A 16289-nucleotide genomic window follows, 5' to 3' on the forward strand; every position below is an offset into this window, starting at 1 on the left:
CTCAACTAGACAGTGAATTTTTAAATTCCTCTCCCATTCTGAAATTCTATAAATCTCTAAGTGTCATATCCATCTCAAAAACAAGCACCAAGCAGAGGGAAAAACGGTTGAAGAACACAGTTGTGTGTTTCTTTATCAGGAATGAAATGGGCGGTGCTGTGCCAGGAGTGAAAGGGAATTCAGAGAAGCAGAAAATAGTCCTTAGATTCAGAACCCTCATAATACATGTACAGGGGGTGGGAGATAAGAGGAAACATTAAAAGGTGGCAATACAAAATAAAACAAAGTCCAACACTAACTGAGCCAAAGGGTGGAGACAGAAGGCTTCCCTAGGAGGAGGGATTGTTCAGGCAGGAAAGCAAAGCCCACACAGGCAAAATGGAAGAAGGAAGCATTTCGTAAGAGTGGACAGTCTCCAGTGGAAGGGTCAAAAGGTATGTAAAATGGTGAAATATCTTATTTATTTTATGCTGCAGATTATTTTAAAATTCTGTGTTTCACACACTAAAGGCTAGACTAATAATGGTCATCCCAACCACTCACTGTTTTAATGCCCTGTGGGTCACAGAGAGAGTGATGAAGTCATAAATAAGACACACGGGTTCTGGGCCCTGCTCCATCGCCACTATGAGTGACCAACCTTTAGCTAAATGCTTTATCTGGCTTTAGGATAGGAGATGGTGTAGGTCTTAGGAGATGGGGTAGGTCTTGGGAGATGCGGTAGCCTCAAGACCTCCAATTGGTCTTGAGAATCAAATTGTCCAAAGGGTACGCTCTGCAGCTGAGGAGACAGAGGTCTGCCAGAAAAGAAGTGCTTTCTCTCAACTACACATCTCTGTCATCTGTGCCCAGTTCTCTGGGCAGGGATGGTATTCACCTGCTTCTGGGGACTTGCCTTAAGCTGATTCTTGCCTGCCAGAGCGTCGCTCTGAAGCCTCTGTAATATCCCATCAAAGTCCACTCGACCATGCTTCAAAGCCAATTCCAGCCCCTGCTTTTATAAGAAACCTCCTGTAGAAAGAACTCCCACATTCTCTCACTCACAGAGTCTCATCTCTGAGCCCCCACATCACGCTGAGTCCTGGCTGGCCCTGCATCAAGTTCATCTCCACACACCTGCCACCTCCCTCCTTCCATGTCTTAGTTAGCCACCTTTCTCCATAGGTGCTAAGTAAATGCTGCTTAAGTCAGGTTAATCTGCACCTCGGTTTTCTGACTCTCAGCCAAGTACCTTCTCAAACATAGCATGCTGCCTCTAACTGTCACAAGCCTGGATCACCAGAGTGGCCAAAGAGTTTCAACCACCTCCCAATCCATCAAGCCATTTACCAGATCCACAAACATACGGCAAGAGAGAAGAGACGTAAGAGGAGAGGAGGAGCAAAGGGTATGGACTACGATGATGAACAGCCCTGAGCGGACCTGCACTTGAACCACCATTCTGGTTTTACAAGGAGAAATCTGCAGTGCAGATACTCAGTAGGGAGCCCAGAGGTCTCACAGATGGTCCTCAGTGGAGCAAGGAGATCCAAGGATGCTATGGTAAACCATCGGGTGAACAGTCTCTATACCCAAGCATCATCTGTGCAGGCCCTTTTGGGCCACTGCAGAGAAAAAGAAACATCTGGAAAGGAGAAGCATGGCAGCCCCCTGATGGTAAAGGTTTTATACTGAGTGACACTCCACCAGTAATATCGGAGTGAAAACACGGCAGAAAGATTTATGAGGCAGAGCTGTGTAACTCCAGAGGCAACCTTAGGCACACATCAGATGGGAATTTTAAATAATCCCTCCAAACACACGAGGACTCAGATGCCAGCGCACACAGGGATGGCCCCAGCCAGACAGCAAAGGCATACTGGCACCGCCAGAATTCGTCCATTCACCAATATGCTTCCCGAAAAACACCCATATGCTTTCTTTTAGCTTCCATATGCTTTTTTAGCAAGGAAACTAAAATATTTCATTAGTTTTGAGTAATTAATAATTACTTATTTCACAATAGTCTCCCTCATTAAAAAATGAAAATAACTGATTAAGCTGCAGGATCCTGGCTTTCAACTCAAGCTTTTTTCTTTTTTTTTTTTTAATTCCTCCCCTCTAGGAATTGAGTAATAGAGTAAAACAGCCAGTGTCGAAATACCGGCACTATGGGGAATTAAGAGTTATGGTCCTCACAGCCCAGCATTCCTCTTGACTGAGGCAAGGTGGTGTAATGAAAAGAACACAGACTTTAGGAGTCCAAAGCCTGGGATCCAATCCCAGTTTGACCCCTGGTGAATACTACTTCTGGGGAAATGAAGGGCGTTGAAAAGATAAAGCCTGCTGGATTCCTGCAACCCAGCCTTCCACTACTCCCAGGGAGCTGCCTGACAAGGGCTCCCTCCTGTCTCTCCAGGCATGGGGAAGGCATGTCCCCCGAAATACTGGTTCCAATCCTGTCAATGTCAGCAGAGGCCTATGGCCAACAGACTCAGAATTGGTCTCCAGTAGAAAAACTGCTTCTCAAACTCTAATGAGCCTAGAACGACCTGGGAAATCTTATTAAAATGCAGATTCTGATCAGGAGGTCTGGAAAGGGACCTGCATTTCTAAGGAGCTCCCAGGTGATGCTGAAATTCCTGGTCTTCAGACCAAATTCTGAGAAGCAACGATCTGAAAAGTATCAAAACGAAGGTGGGAAGTAGAATCTGTAGAAGAAGAATAGGATACATGTACCTGTCCCTACTCCAGTATTCTTGCCTGGAGAATCCCATGGACAGAGGAGCCTGATGGGCTACAATCCACAGGGTCACACGGAGTCAACATGACTGAAGCGACTTAGCATACACGCACGCCGTCTCCTTGGGCTATGATAAGGACTGGTAAGCATACGTGAGGTAACACCTCAGTGTGCTGTACAGCACAATGGTATTTCACTTATCCTCACAACAGTTCTGCCAAAAGGGTGTGATTTTCATTTTACAGACAACAAAACTGAGACCTAAAGAAATCAAGTTATGCTTCCAAGGTTATGCAGTTAATAACGCTGAATTCCCAATCCAGTGTCAAGTGGGGGCATGAGCCAATGGAAGACAGGAAATTTAAGGCGCTATTACTGGAGAGCACTGGTATGAAGTCTGGTTCTTGCTCTGCTATCAACCCGCTGCTGCCCCTTCTCCCGACCTCATCTTCCCACCTGAAGGTGTTGCCTCTGACAACCTCCAAGGCCTCTTCCATGTCTAACACCAGCTTTCATTCTCAAGGCTCCCACACAGACTCACAGTGGGTCACCAGGCACTGAGATTAGCTTCACACATGTGGCAGTCATTACCTCTTGGCACGATCCAAATTCTTGCTGCTCACATCTGCATTTGTGCTGATCTGTGCACGGCCAGAAGTCTATCTCTGGTAAAAATCCCACGCTCAATATAACAGGGAGAAAACAACAAACGGATTCCCCAAAGCATTGAAATTCCAATTCAGTTGATAACTTGCAGTGCGATCAGGGCTCTATGACTCCATAATCACCACCTCCTCCTGCACTCACTTACAAAACTGGAGACTCTCAGACCACTAACCTGATCAAAGTATGCAAGAAAAGAGAAAACATGAGTTATTTATAATGCAGTTTAGACAACTGCCCAACTTTTCTTATCCTGCCTTAAGATACCAGAAAAGCATTTAATTAATGAATTATCATATAAAAGATTCAGGATATATGAGCTTGTCCCTCTTTAAACTCCCAGAACACACATTCACTGTACTCCTCACAGGCCCACTGACTATTCTTTACTAGGAATTTCTGTAGTTTATAGAATAGTTTCACTGCCCCCATTCACATTCATTGTTATCTCTTGTGTGCGTGTATGCTAAGTCACTTCAGTCATGTCTGACTCTCTGTGACCCTGTGGGCACTAGCCTGCTAGGCTTCTCTGTCCATAGGATTATCCAGGCAAGAATACTGACTAGGTTGCCATGCCCTTCTCCAGGGGATCTTCCCAACCCAGGGATGGAACCCACATCTCTTATGTCTCCTGCACTGGCAAGCAGGTTCCTTACCACTAGCGCCACCTGGGAAGCCTGTTATCTCTAGATGCAGTCACATATTTTCAAGCGGATCTAGATCTGATTCCAGACTCTGCCTTCATTTGCTCTATGACATTAGGCAAACTACTCAACCTCTCTGGGCTCAGTTTCCACATATGAAAAGTGGGAAAAATATTTTTTTATTTTATGAGATTCAGTGAAATGATGTATTAAAATTGATAGCGATTAGCAGGTTCTGGGTTAAATGTAATTTGATAGAGTGAATAAGTGAATAAAGCGAACGGAGTAAGAATTTGAATATTAAAACATCACTCAACAGTTTGAAACATATAAATGCCCAGAGTCACACTCATAAATGAGTCCGACACTCAGAGTAAAACAATAGGTGAATTGTGGGAGAAATCCAACAGCAAAGGAAATGTGTGTTATCAAAATGTCATCTCAGACTTCCCACACTGAAAAACATCTTTTGTTTAACCTAGAACCTAGTTATGGCCTTTAGAGAGTTTACAAACCTCATGAAATTGTAGACAACATTCTATACAGATGTGTATTTTCTAACTATTTCACAGATTCCAAATATTCCATAATCCTCTCCCTTACCACTAAACACACACACACACACAAATTAATAATGACTGCCTTAGGCAAGTCCCTTGACAGAGGGATCTGCCAATGGAGAGAGAAAAAGTTTACTTAATAAAAGAAGGCTGAAAGATACAAGCATGTGGTTTAGAAAGTATGGGCGGTATTCATGATGAGCACTCCAAATCAGAGAAAGGAGCTCTGAATCTAAGACTCAGCTTAGTTAAAGTCTTGCTACAGGACCTTAGGCAAGTCAGAGACCCAGGATCAAGATTCTGGGAACCTCTGACATCCTCTATTTAATCCTCCTCCTCCTCTTCCCATCTCATAGATGGAGAAACTAAGGTCCAAAGGAAGGTCATGCCTTCACCAAAGTCACAGCAAATAAGGTAAAGCCAGGATTTGAATCTCAGACCCAGTAAAATGAGTTCCACGCTCTGTACATCAGTATTATGAAGTACAAGGTAAGTGTTTAGACCCAGTTGCCTCTAAGTTATTTTCCAGCTGATGGATAATTATTGCTCTCTTCTCTGGACGTGGAAATCTCATGAAAACATTAGTTTGGTTTTGGCAAAGATCATTCCAGCTGCTCCTCAGTCCCAGCCCAGTCTCACAAGAACAAGGCAGAAAGAAGGTCTGAAAGGATGAGAGATGTTGCTGTTAATCTTATGTAGCACAGCAACTGGGAACCGCAGGCCTTGAACTAGACTTCACTGTGTTGGCTATTATTCTCCTGTCCTCCTGCATATTAATCCTGCATCTGTCTTCTCTTTATTAATGTTCCCAACCATGCACAGTACACAGCAAGTTAGGAACTCATCCTTAGCTTCCTATAATTCACTGGATTAGAAAAGGACAGTAGGAAAGAGTGGTGATGTCAAGGTCAAGAAGAAGCGCAAGGGAAACACAGACTCCTAACAAACACAGAGAGCAGAGGCAGCCAAAATTATCTATCCCATGCCTCACAGAATGAACCAAAAAGTATGCCATCCACATATTTGAAGGGCATCTCACACCCCTGAGTTGGCAATGCGATTGGTTTTGCCTGAAAGATAACGTCCTTTTAAATGTTGGGAAGAGAAAGGACATTTCACATATAGAGATTCCTCTCCTAAAACAGCAACTAAGGAGCCTGAAGAAAGAAGTCTAGTCCAGGATCTGCCACTAATACCTTAGACAAATCAGATTCCCTCCCTGAGCCCAAAATTTCCATCTCTGAAATGAAAGGATCTGGCTAAATTGGTTCTTTTTTTATTTTTATTATTGGAGTATAGTTGCTTTACAATGTTGTGTTACTGTCTGCTGTACAGCAAAGCGAATCAGTTCTACATATTCATACAGCCCCTCCTTTTAGATATCCTTCTCACTTAGAGCAATGAGCAGAGCTGCCTGTGCTGAATCGTAGGTTCTCATTAGTAATCTATTTTATACATCAGAGATCAGATCAGATCAGTCGCTCAGTCGTGTCCGACTCTCCGCGACCCCATGAATCACAGCACGCCAGGCCTCCCTGTCCATCACCAACTCCCGGAGTTCACTCAAACTCATGTCCACAGAGTCGGTGATGCCATCCAGCCATCTCACTCTCCGCCGTCCCCTTCTCCTCCCGCCCCCAACCTTTCCCAGCATCAGAGTCTTTTCCAGTGAGTCAACTCGTCGCATGAGGTGGCCAAAGTATTGCAGTTTCAGCTTCAGCATCAGTCCCTCCAATGAACATCCAGGATTGATCTCCTTTAGAATGGACTGGTTGGATCTCCTTGCAGTATAAGGGACTCTCAAGAGTCTTCTCCAACACCACAGTTCAAAAGCATCGATTCTTCAGCGATCAGCCTTCTTCACAGTCCAACTCTCACATACATACACGACCACGGGAAAAACCATTGCCTTGACTAGACGGACCTTTGTTGGCAAAGTAATGTCTCTGCTTTTTAATATACTATCAAGGTTGGTCATAACTTTCCTTCCAAGGAGCAAGCGTCTTTTAATTTCATGGCTGCAATCAGCATCTGCAGTGATTTTGGAGCCCAAAAAAATAAAGTCTGACACTGTTTCCACTGTTTTTCCATCTATTTCCCATGAAGTGATGGGACCAGATGCCATGATCTTAGTTTTCTGAATGTTGAGCTTCAAGCCAACCTTTTCACTCTCCTCTTTCACTTTCATCAAGAGGCTTTTGAGTTCCTCTTCACTTTCTGCCATAAGGGTGGTGTCATCTGCATATCTGAGGTTATTGATATTTCTCCCGGCAATCTTGATTCCAGCTTGTGCTTCTTCCAGCCCAGCGTTTCTCATGATGTACTCTGCATATAAGTTAAATAAGCAGGGTGACAATATACAACCTTGACGTACACCTTTTCCTATTTGGAACCAGTCTGTTGTTCCATGTCCAGTTCTAACTGTTGCTTCCTGACCTGCATACAGGTTTCTCAAGAGGCAGGTCAGGTGGTCTGGTATTGCCATCTCTTTCAGAATGTTCCACAGTTTATTGTGATCCACACAGTCAAAGGCTTTGGCATAGTCAATGAAGCAGAAATAGATGTTTTTCTGGAACTCTCTTGCTTTCTCCATGATCCAGCGGATGTTGGCAATTTGATCTCTGGTGCCTCTGCCTTTTCTAAAACCTGCTTGAACATCTGGGAGTTCACGGTTCACATATTGCTGAAGCCTGGCTTGGAGAATTTTGAGCATGACTTTACTAGCGTGTGAACATAGCAGTGTATATATGTCAGTCCTAACCTCCCAAGTCATCCCACCCCATCTCCCCCACTTGGTATGTCTGTTCTCTACATCTGTGTCTCCATTTCTTCTTTGCAAATAAATTCATCTGTAAAATTTTGTCTAGATTGGTTCTCAGTGCCCCCACTGTCTTTGATATTCTGACCTCTCCTTACAGGTCACTGACTCAATCCCAGAAAAGTCAAACAACAGAAGAGGAACCTTTTTATATGGCTAGTTGAGAAGATTACCAGAGCCTCTAAATCTGAGACTGAGATTATGGAACAGAAAAACATAGAGGAAAATGGACTTTTTTTATTTCTAACTAGAAAATGAATGTTGCTAGGGTAGACACAACCAATGCATAAATGTTCAATCACTGTCCAATCTAAAATTCAAATCATTAACTGCCTTTCAGGTATGTAGAAGAATTAAAAGCTAAAAAAAACAATTTTCACACTAGACTCTCTAGTAGCAGTAGGAGGAAGAAAGAACTGACCAAGAAATAAAAATCACAGCAATTAACGTTAGGACATTTGACTAGAAATAACACCATGACCAACTGGTCTATCTACTGTCAGATGCTGAAATATACCCCAAAGAGGGAAAATGATATGACCAAGGTGTCACAGTCAGAGCTGGGAGTAGAAATAGATTCTCATGACTCCTGGTTCATAGAACATAACCCATAATGCATTACTTCACTCCTGCAAACAATGGGATTCTATTCAGGTCACTAAGAACATAATTTCACTTATAACTACTGTCTCTAACTCCACCTCATATAACAATAGCTGATTTATTTGATTTAAGGCAGACTAGAGCTGTTTCCATCAAATTATAATAACCAACTCACTCTAGCAATAGAGACAAGTCTGTGAGAATTAATTGGGCATTATTCATCCTCGCTAATGAATCACCCCATGGAAAACAAGGATAATCAACGGTCTACCAAAGGCCAGAAGCTTGTTCTTACTCAAGTAAGATCTTCCCTGTTAAAGAACATTGGGTATCAGCTCTAAATAGTAAACAGGGTATACAGTTTCAGATTCCATGAAGTACAGCTTTAAATAGATTCTGTTTGGAAGTGGGACAGAGAACACACCGCAGTCAGTGGATCAACCATGAAAGCTGAGAAAAACAATGATTACACTCATTAAGTGGGTACCTGTTGACACAGCTACCGTCAAGCCTAATTATTTATTTAAACTGCTATTCTTTCTTCATTACTGACACTGACATCAATTATTACCATAAGATTATTTTAAATTTCTGTAGTATGCTCTCAGAATATTTACTTCTCTATCATCCAAAGGCTATTTGAGAAGTTTTTATCCTTCTTTCCTCACCAAATCCACTTGAATAATTTTAAAAGACAGATGGATAGATAGATAGCAGATGACTGATAATAGATGATAGATAATACATAGATGATATATATACACGAAATTTCTTTCTCAAGAGCAATTTTTCGTAACCTTTCCAGCCTTGCCTAAACTCTTCTTTGTACATTCAAATGGATTTCAGTGGGGAAGCAGGGGCATAGTTAACCACTTTTCAAAAAGTATTTTATTAATATTTAACAATTTGCATTTGGAGGAAAGTTAATATAAAAACTGTAGCTTCCAGATGAACAAACAGATATCTGCCAAACAGAGCTACCAAAAATTATGCTATCACCTGTCCACAGTACATTCTTTCCTGATGTGTTATCCCTGAAAATACATGAAGTATATGAGAAAGGATTTTTTTTGAAGGGGCATTTTATGGACTAGATAGGAACAAAAAGATGGGCAGGAGCCATTCCTATATTTTTGGCTACCATCTTTTTTTTTTTTTTTTAGTAACTCTTCTTGTAGAAACAAGTATAAAATCTAAATACCACAAATGGCGTATAGGTTGGATCTGCTCATAGAAGAGTTTCACAGTCTTTACGTTCCCTCACTGGCCTTGCTCACACATGATCTCTTCTTATTCGATGTATATGATGAGTGTTAGCTTTGAAAACCATATTAATGTGACGCCAAAATTTTCACTCATTTCTAAATTGCAGCTCCTGCAAATATGAGGCTGTACCAACAAACCTCAATTTGCTCAAAGGCCTGTGTAATTAAAATTATGTTTAAATTACTATATATAAAATAGATAACTAATAAAGACCTATTGTATAGCACAGGGAATTCTACTCATCACTCCGCAATGGCCTATATAGTAAGAGAATCTAAAAAAGAACAGATATATGTGTATGTATAATTTATTCACTTGAACAGAACACTGTAAATCAACTAGACCCCAACTCAAAAAAAAAAAAAAAAGTTCAAAATCATGTAAAGAAAATACCAAAGAGATAATCAAAATATTCATCAGAAGAAATGTTTACAGAACTTTAAAAAATGATATCAAATCTTCCACAAAGGTGCTATCCTATAGGGCCTGCAGTTAGGAAAACCATAGCAACTACTTCGCCTCCTTTTGGCTAAGACTTCCAGAAGATTACAGAGAACACAGCAGAGTTAACTGGGAAGTACAGATATCAACTGGTTATCTGCAGAAGAAAACACACATCTTGCAAATTTTAAAACTTCTTATGCTTTCTTAAACACTAAAACAAATTTTATGCTTTCTTATTTTTATTTTAACTGGTCTCCATTTTCTTGACAAACTTAAGAAGAATGAAATCTTCTGCCAAAGTTCTAAGTCATTTACACTGGTTCCCTAAGAGAGTGGAATACAGGCACTACAGGTCCTGGGTTTCAAAAGACTAACTCATTTCCTGTATTTTTAAGGGTTTTGTTGTTGTGATAGACTTAGATTATGTCCTTTAGAGATGTTTTGGGAGCAGGTAAGATGCAGTGACAGACCCGACTAGTAGTTTGACTCCTTCAGAGCCAGGTAACAGTGTAGTGAAAAATTCACCCCATCAATAACCAGGAAACTGGAGAAAGCCCTCCTGCTACATACTAGCTGGGGATATAAGAAGGCACTAGATAAGAACACCCTTGGACATGGCATACTATAGACACTTTAATACTTCCATGTTACCAAAATACTTCTCTGCTTCAGGTATGAAGCTTTAAAAAGCTGGAATTAAAAAGGAAATCAAATCAAGGAAACATAAAAGGGGAAGCACTTTACTGCCTTGGCCATTTTTCAGGTTTTGGTGCTCCTGGAATACCTTCATATTTCTTCTGTTGGGAGTGAAGTCTACCTTAAACACTATTGGTTAAGATGCCTACTAGCATTTCATAAATGTGATGACACCAAGCCCCTCTTACCTTGGACAGCTTGTTCTTGGAATGATCAGTGGACACAAAGGTCAGCAAACTGCAATGCTAGTGTCTGTAAACAAAACAGGAAAAGTTACTCTTAGCTTGTAAGCTCTATTTATTCATTGATAATCACAAACTCTTCTATCTATACAGCAGTTTCTGGTTTCACAAAACACTTTCACATTCACATTTCACATTGTCTCATTTCAGTCCATGTCAACCTGGAAAAGAAGCAGGAAGAGATTATTCTACCAGAGGACAAGGAGGATGGGAAAGGAACTAGCATCTCTCTCGTGGTTAAATTCACAAATGTGAATGAATATTATTTTCCTCATTTTACAGATGCAAAAACTGAAGTTCAAAAAAGGTAGGTAATTTGCCCAAGACAGCACAGTACAATACATGGCAAGATAAGAGTTTGTACCCTCTGAGCTCTGCCTGTTCATCCAGTGGGCTTTCCTTTGCATCCAGAATATTAGGTTGGGAAAACATGAGGACAGACAACACCTTGACTTGATCCACCAGACTTAGTGAAGGAGGAAATAATGAGATAAAACCAGTTATTTGACTGACATGAGGAAGTGGGGAAAACACATAGGATTTAGAGCCAGTCAGACCTGTCTGCCTCCTACCAATGGCCTTAGGCAAGTTACTTAAACCCCCAAGTGTCAATTTCCTTATATGTAAATGAGACATATAATACCTACTTCATAGCCAAAGATGAGTTAAACTTTTGTGGAGAAGATTTTCCTCCATTATTTCATATCTATAAGCATTGATGGGGTGGTCAACAAAATGGTATACAAAAATTTCCTCCTATGAGCACACGCTTATATGATCAAAGAATAATGTTCTAAGCACACAAGGATAAAGGGTATCTCTGGGTTGGGTATTTCCTTGATTCATGTCTCTAGTTTTAAAATACCATAGTATTTATCTGTGTCAATCCACATGACTTCACCTACCAGCATCACAAAGAACTTTTGTTACACGTGAAAAAGCCTCAAAATGAAGAATCATGTATCCCCTCAACCCAAAAAGCAAAAGCAACTGCTTCAGGGGAAAGCCTGCAGATTTATCACAGGTCAGTCTAAAGCCTGTTCCTATATCATGCTTTAGGTTCAGAGAGATGGAGCTTCCAATAGGACTGCAAGAACAAGGGGTCAGTTTTAACACGGGAATAGATTTGTTGAGAGGGTCACGGAGAGTCGGACACGACTGAGCGACTGAACTGAACTGAAAGATCTCTCATAAGTTTTCTTAAGATATCCTATTTTCATATAGGGGCTTAAATCAGGTGATTATGAATACAGCATGGTTGATATGATATTCTGCAAGAAATTCTTGCCATATGCCACCAAAATAAAAATATTAATCATCTGTAATACTATAGTTTATAGTTGAAAAATATTTTATGATCATGTTATCTCAAATCCTCCTTGACATAACCCCAATGAAACCGTATTACCCCAATTTTACTGATCAGGAAGCCAAACTTCAAACATCACATGGTTAATATGAAACATATAAAAGTTTAACCTTGTATCTTGATCCCCAAACGAGTAAGGACGCTTCTACTACATGATGCAGCCTCCCATTTGGGAGCACTCTATTTGGAAGGAAAGGTAAAACGAGCATATAACCTGTAAAAGTCTATTGTCAAGGGGCCAAAGCTCATTTAGTACTGAGTCCTGCTTCACTAGCAAGTGAAAGGAGAGAGACTTCACATCTGTGGTCTAACCAGAAGGTGACACATTACTAAGCTCAGGCATAGGAGTGTTCGATGCAGGGTTACCATCAACACTTTCTCAGCTCTCCCCAGTGAAGTTTCAGAGATGTGACATCCTTGGGCAAGCTATCGAAACACAAGCCACAGAAACAATACAAGGCTGTACCACTAAATTTTCGGAAAGGGGTCTGTATCAATAAGTTTCATTTCACACTGTAGAAGAGCTGAAACCTTCTAGCTAAGAAGTTCACCATCCTCTTCTCACACGGTCTGAGTGGCACGTGTCCTCAGTAACTCAAGTATTTTCTGATGCAGTGGAGTTCTCCTCTAGACGCATAAAGACATCTGGGACAAGTGACAAATCCAGTTCTACCATCTTAGTGGTGAAGTCAGTTATCCTTGGCTGCCTCTGTGGATTTTATGACTGCTGACCCAAAACCTGGCGAGTCTGCATCCTTTGTCAAATCACCCATCCCATCACTCTCAAGAAAACCCTTCTCATTTCCAGAAGCAATTTCAACTAAAACAAAACAAAAACAAAAAACTTATTCAATCAACCTCTAACTTAAAAAACTTGAACACATTAATTAGGATCAAAGCAAAACAAGAATCAATAAACCTAGAGCTGGGACTAGTATAAAATAATTATTTCTACTGTATTTTGGGAAGAAACTGGAAAGAACAATGGAGCCAAAGGAGGGGGGGAATAAAAAGTGAATGGAAAGAAAAATGATGAAGAATAAGGAAAAAAGAAGACAGGAATGGGAGGTCGGGAGAAATGAAGAGAGAAGAGATATAAACAGGTTTTTCCAACAACCATGGTAGCCTCTGGATCGACCACTCCACCCCTGAACAGTTTTGGACAACGTAACTCTAGGTGGTGATCTTGACATTATGAAGAAAAATTCCAACCAACTGGCATGAGAATCACTAAGGCCAATGTATAGATGGCCCTTAATATTTGATATTTTACAAGTGCTGTAGTACAAATAAGCAGTCGACAGAGCCTTGTAAAAACGCTCTAAGCAAATAAACTGAAGTAAGTCTTCAGTCCTGTAATGTCAGATGTTTATTCTGAACAAGGGGTACCATCTTAAAAAGAACAGTAGACTGGGAATTGAGGACCTTGGTTCTGGTTTTAGGGCTACAATTCCCAAATCTTTTCAATTAGAAGTTGTATAAGATACACATTTTTCTGTTTCTTTTTCCATGAATCTTGACCATGGCTTTCCCTAAACCACTGTGAAAAAACCAAATGTTATTTTGTCTAGACTTTGTGCATTTTGGTAAGTTTTATGAATTGATAAAACTGGTGGTGAGACAATAACTTATAAATTAAACAACATCATAATCTTAAACACAATTATTAGGAAGTCTGACCCCAAAAGTAATCGAAACATGAGGTCAGGCCAAAGGTATTAAATGACAAACATGGAATGTCCTCCACTCCCAACATCAAATCCCACATGAAGAACATTTTAAATGATATCCTAAGACACTTATCAAGAATACAACGTACTCTGTGGCTCATGAACAATTTGGTTGTCTCATTAAAGTAATGTTTGCCAGTATTTAATTGCTTCCCTCCCTGATTTTAATTTCCTCAGCTGTCAGCATCTATCAAAGACACTGAGATCTTCTGACATCCTGGCTGATTGTGTTGAAATTAATCAGATTTTTAAAAAGTAAATTGCTTTGGCCTAAAGGTAATGCTCATCTTCTGCATGTGATATTTATAAGGGTTCTATCAACGGAACTTATAATCTAGACATTAAATCAGAGGCTTTAGGAATCCAAAGCAAAAATGTAAGTAGCTCACCAATTTCCAGCACTGGACTTCCGAAGATCAGTACTTTAAAAAATCCAATCAACAAGTGTTCATTGAACATACAGCACATGGCAGCGGTCACTACTGGGTAAACGGATGGAAGGAAGACGTGTAGCTTAGAGGAGGAAATGACAACCCACTCCAGTATTCTTGCCAGGATAACCCCATGGACAGAGGAGCCTGGCAGGCTACAGTCCATGGGGTGGCAAACAGTCAGACAAGATTAAACAACTGAGCATGCAAGACATTCAGCTGCCTCAGAAAGTTTAAGAAACAAGTGAAAATTAATTATTTAAGCTGCATTGACTTTGACAAAGTAGTTCACAATCTGGTCGCTCAAAAAGTACATTTATTGTGTTTTCAGTTGTGATCAGATATATACATTATTCTTTCACATGAACTAATGATTTTATTCTTCATCTAATTCAATGAGGTGAAATAGTAATAGTTGCAATATCTCCATTTGGCAAGTGACAAACCTAAGCCTCAGAGTGGAAAAGAGACTTTTTCCTAGATACCTGGTAATGGGCAAAGCTGGTTTGTGATCTAAATAAAATCAGACAATACAGCATGATCACTTTGAAATAAAGAGAAAAAATTATTTGCAAATCCTCCACACATAATTATTCAGTGCTAATTCTTGTCTAATATCTATCAGTTAACAGTAGCCTGGTGGGCTTCCGTCTATGGGGTCACACAGAGTCGGACACGACTGAAGTGACTTAGCAGCAGCAGCAGCAACAGTGTTTAAGATACTCGCTGAGGAAACCCGCAAGCCGTTCTTTAAGAAGTAAATGAAATGATAGGTAAAGACTTTGTAAAGTGTCCTAGCATCATGAGATTATTTTCATGTATTTATGTCATTATTCCTACTTTAGAATATAGAAATATGCATTCAAACAGTAATTAGGTCCCAAACACTGGTTCCAAGGCCCCTAAACAAGGCAAATGTTGCATGTATGCAATTCTGGGAAGCCGGGGGGGGGAGAAGCCAATGATAACACACAGAACTTAGAAGCTGGCTTTATAACCAAACATAATGAAACCCTAGTATGGGTCTTATATTTCCAGTGGACTCTAAGCTCTTACCAAGTGTCCCTCTTGCTATAAAGCTTTTCCTGACCCAAAAGCGTTTGATGAAGCAGCCTTTGTAAAGACAACCATAATGCCTAGCTTCATATCTAGATCACTAAAATTGACACCGGGGCTTCCCAGGTGGCTCAGCAGTAAAAACTCTGCCTGCCCAGCAGGAGATGCAGGTTCAATCCTTGGGTTGGGGAGATCCCCTGGAGGGAAGAAAAAAAAAAAAAAAAATGGCACCTAACTCCAGTATTCTTGCTGTGAAATCTCATGGACAGAGGAGCCTGGTGGGCTATAGTCCATGGAATCGCAAGAATGGGACACGACTGAGCAACTAAACAACAACAGAATTACCACACTGTTTTATAACTTTTCTTCACTTGTGTGTCTTGAAGAAAAAAACCCTGTCTGTTTCTTGAAACCAAACCCCAAATCCAGAATCTGATCCTTAGTAAGTACTCAAGAAAATGTTTACTGAATGAACAAATGATCAAAGTGTTTTACGTAACTCCTATAGCATTAAGCTCAATACATGCCACACAACAAGAGGTTAGTAGTGTTGGGTGAATTAAAATTAATTGAACAGTTAATGTAAAAAAAAAAAGTATATTGTTCAATTAAATGATTCTAGAAGCTGCTAAGTGAGTGGTTCAGGGAAGAGTTAAGTAAGCTGCAATGGCCTAGCCATCATTAACCCAGTACAGGGGTGAAGAAATGTTTTTCACAGTAAGAATAATAAAGGCTGAAGATATGAATAGAAATGCAGGCAGGAGCTGAGAAAATTGATGTAGAGAAAAACAATGATTGTCAAGAAAACCATGCTAAGTGATACCAAATTAAAAAAAAAACAAAGGAGGAAACAATCTAGAGATAATGGGAATTCTTTTTAAGATTATAAGTATAAATAAAATCCAAACAGGGGAAATGGAGAAAGAAAGAGAGAGGAGAAGGAAAGATTCTATTTTTTACTGTAATAGCATTTTTTAATTGTGAAAATATGATAACATATTTACAGAAGACTTGGAAAATACAGAACAAGGTTGCATATAGTACC

General features: G+C 40.3%; 1 protein-coding gene across 8 annotated transcripts in view; it reads right to left on the bottom strand.

The window, feature by feature from the left end:
- Positions 1-16289, bottom strand: part of LPP (LIM domain containing preferred translocation partner in lipoma) — a 772586-nt gene that overhangs the window by 584760 nt on the left and 171537 nt on the right. For 7 of the 8 annotated variants that reach the window (XM_055408177.2, XM_055408186.2, XM_055408120.2 and 4 more), the window contains one exon: positions 10605-10668. The gene's annotated coding sequence lies outside the window, so the exon portion shown is untranslated. Of the gene's footprint in view, positions 1-10604; positions 10669-11022; positions 11642-16289 lie in introns of those variants that run through there. The other variant, XM_055408166.2, reaches the window with a different exon arrangement.

The sequence above is a fragment of the Moschus berezovskii genome, chromosome 1 (genome assembly GCF_049115385.1).
Source record: "Moschus berezovskii isolate FMDL1 chromosome 1, NW_MosBer_1.0, whole genome shotgun sequence".
NCBI lineage: Eukaryota > Metazoa > Chordata > Mammalia > Artiodactyla > Moschidae > Moschus > Moschus berezovskii.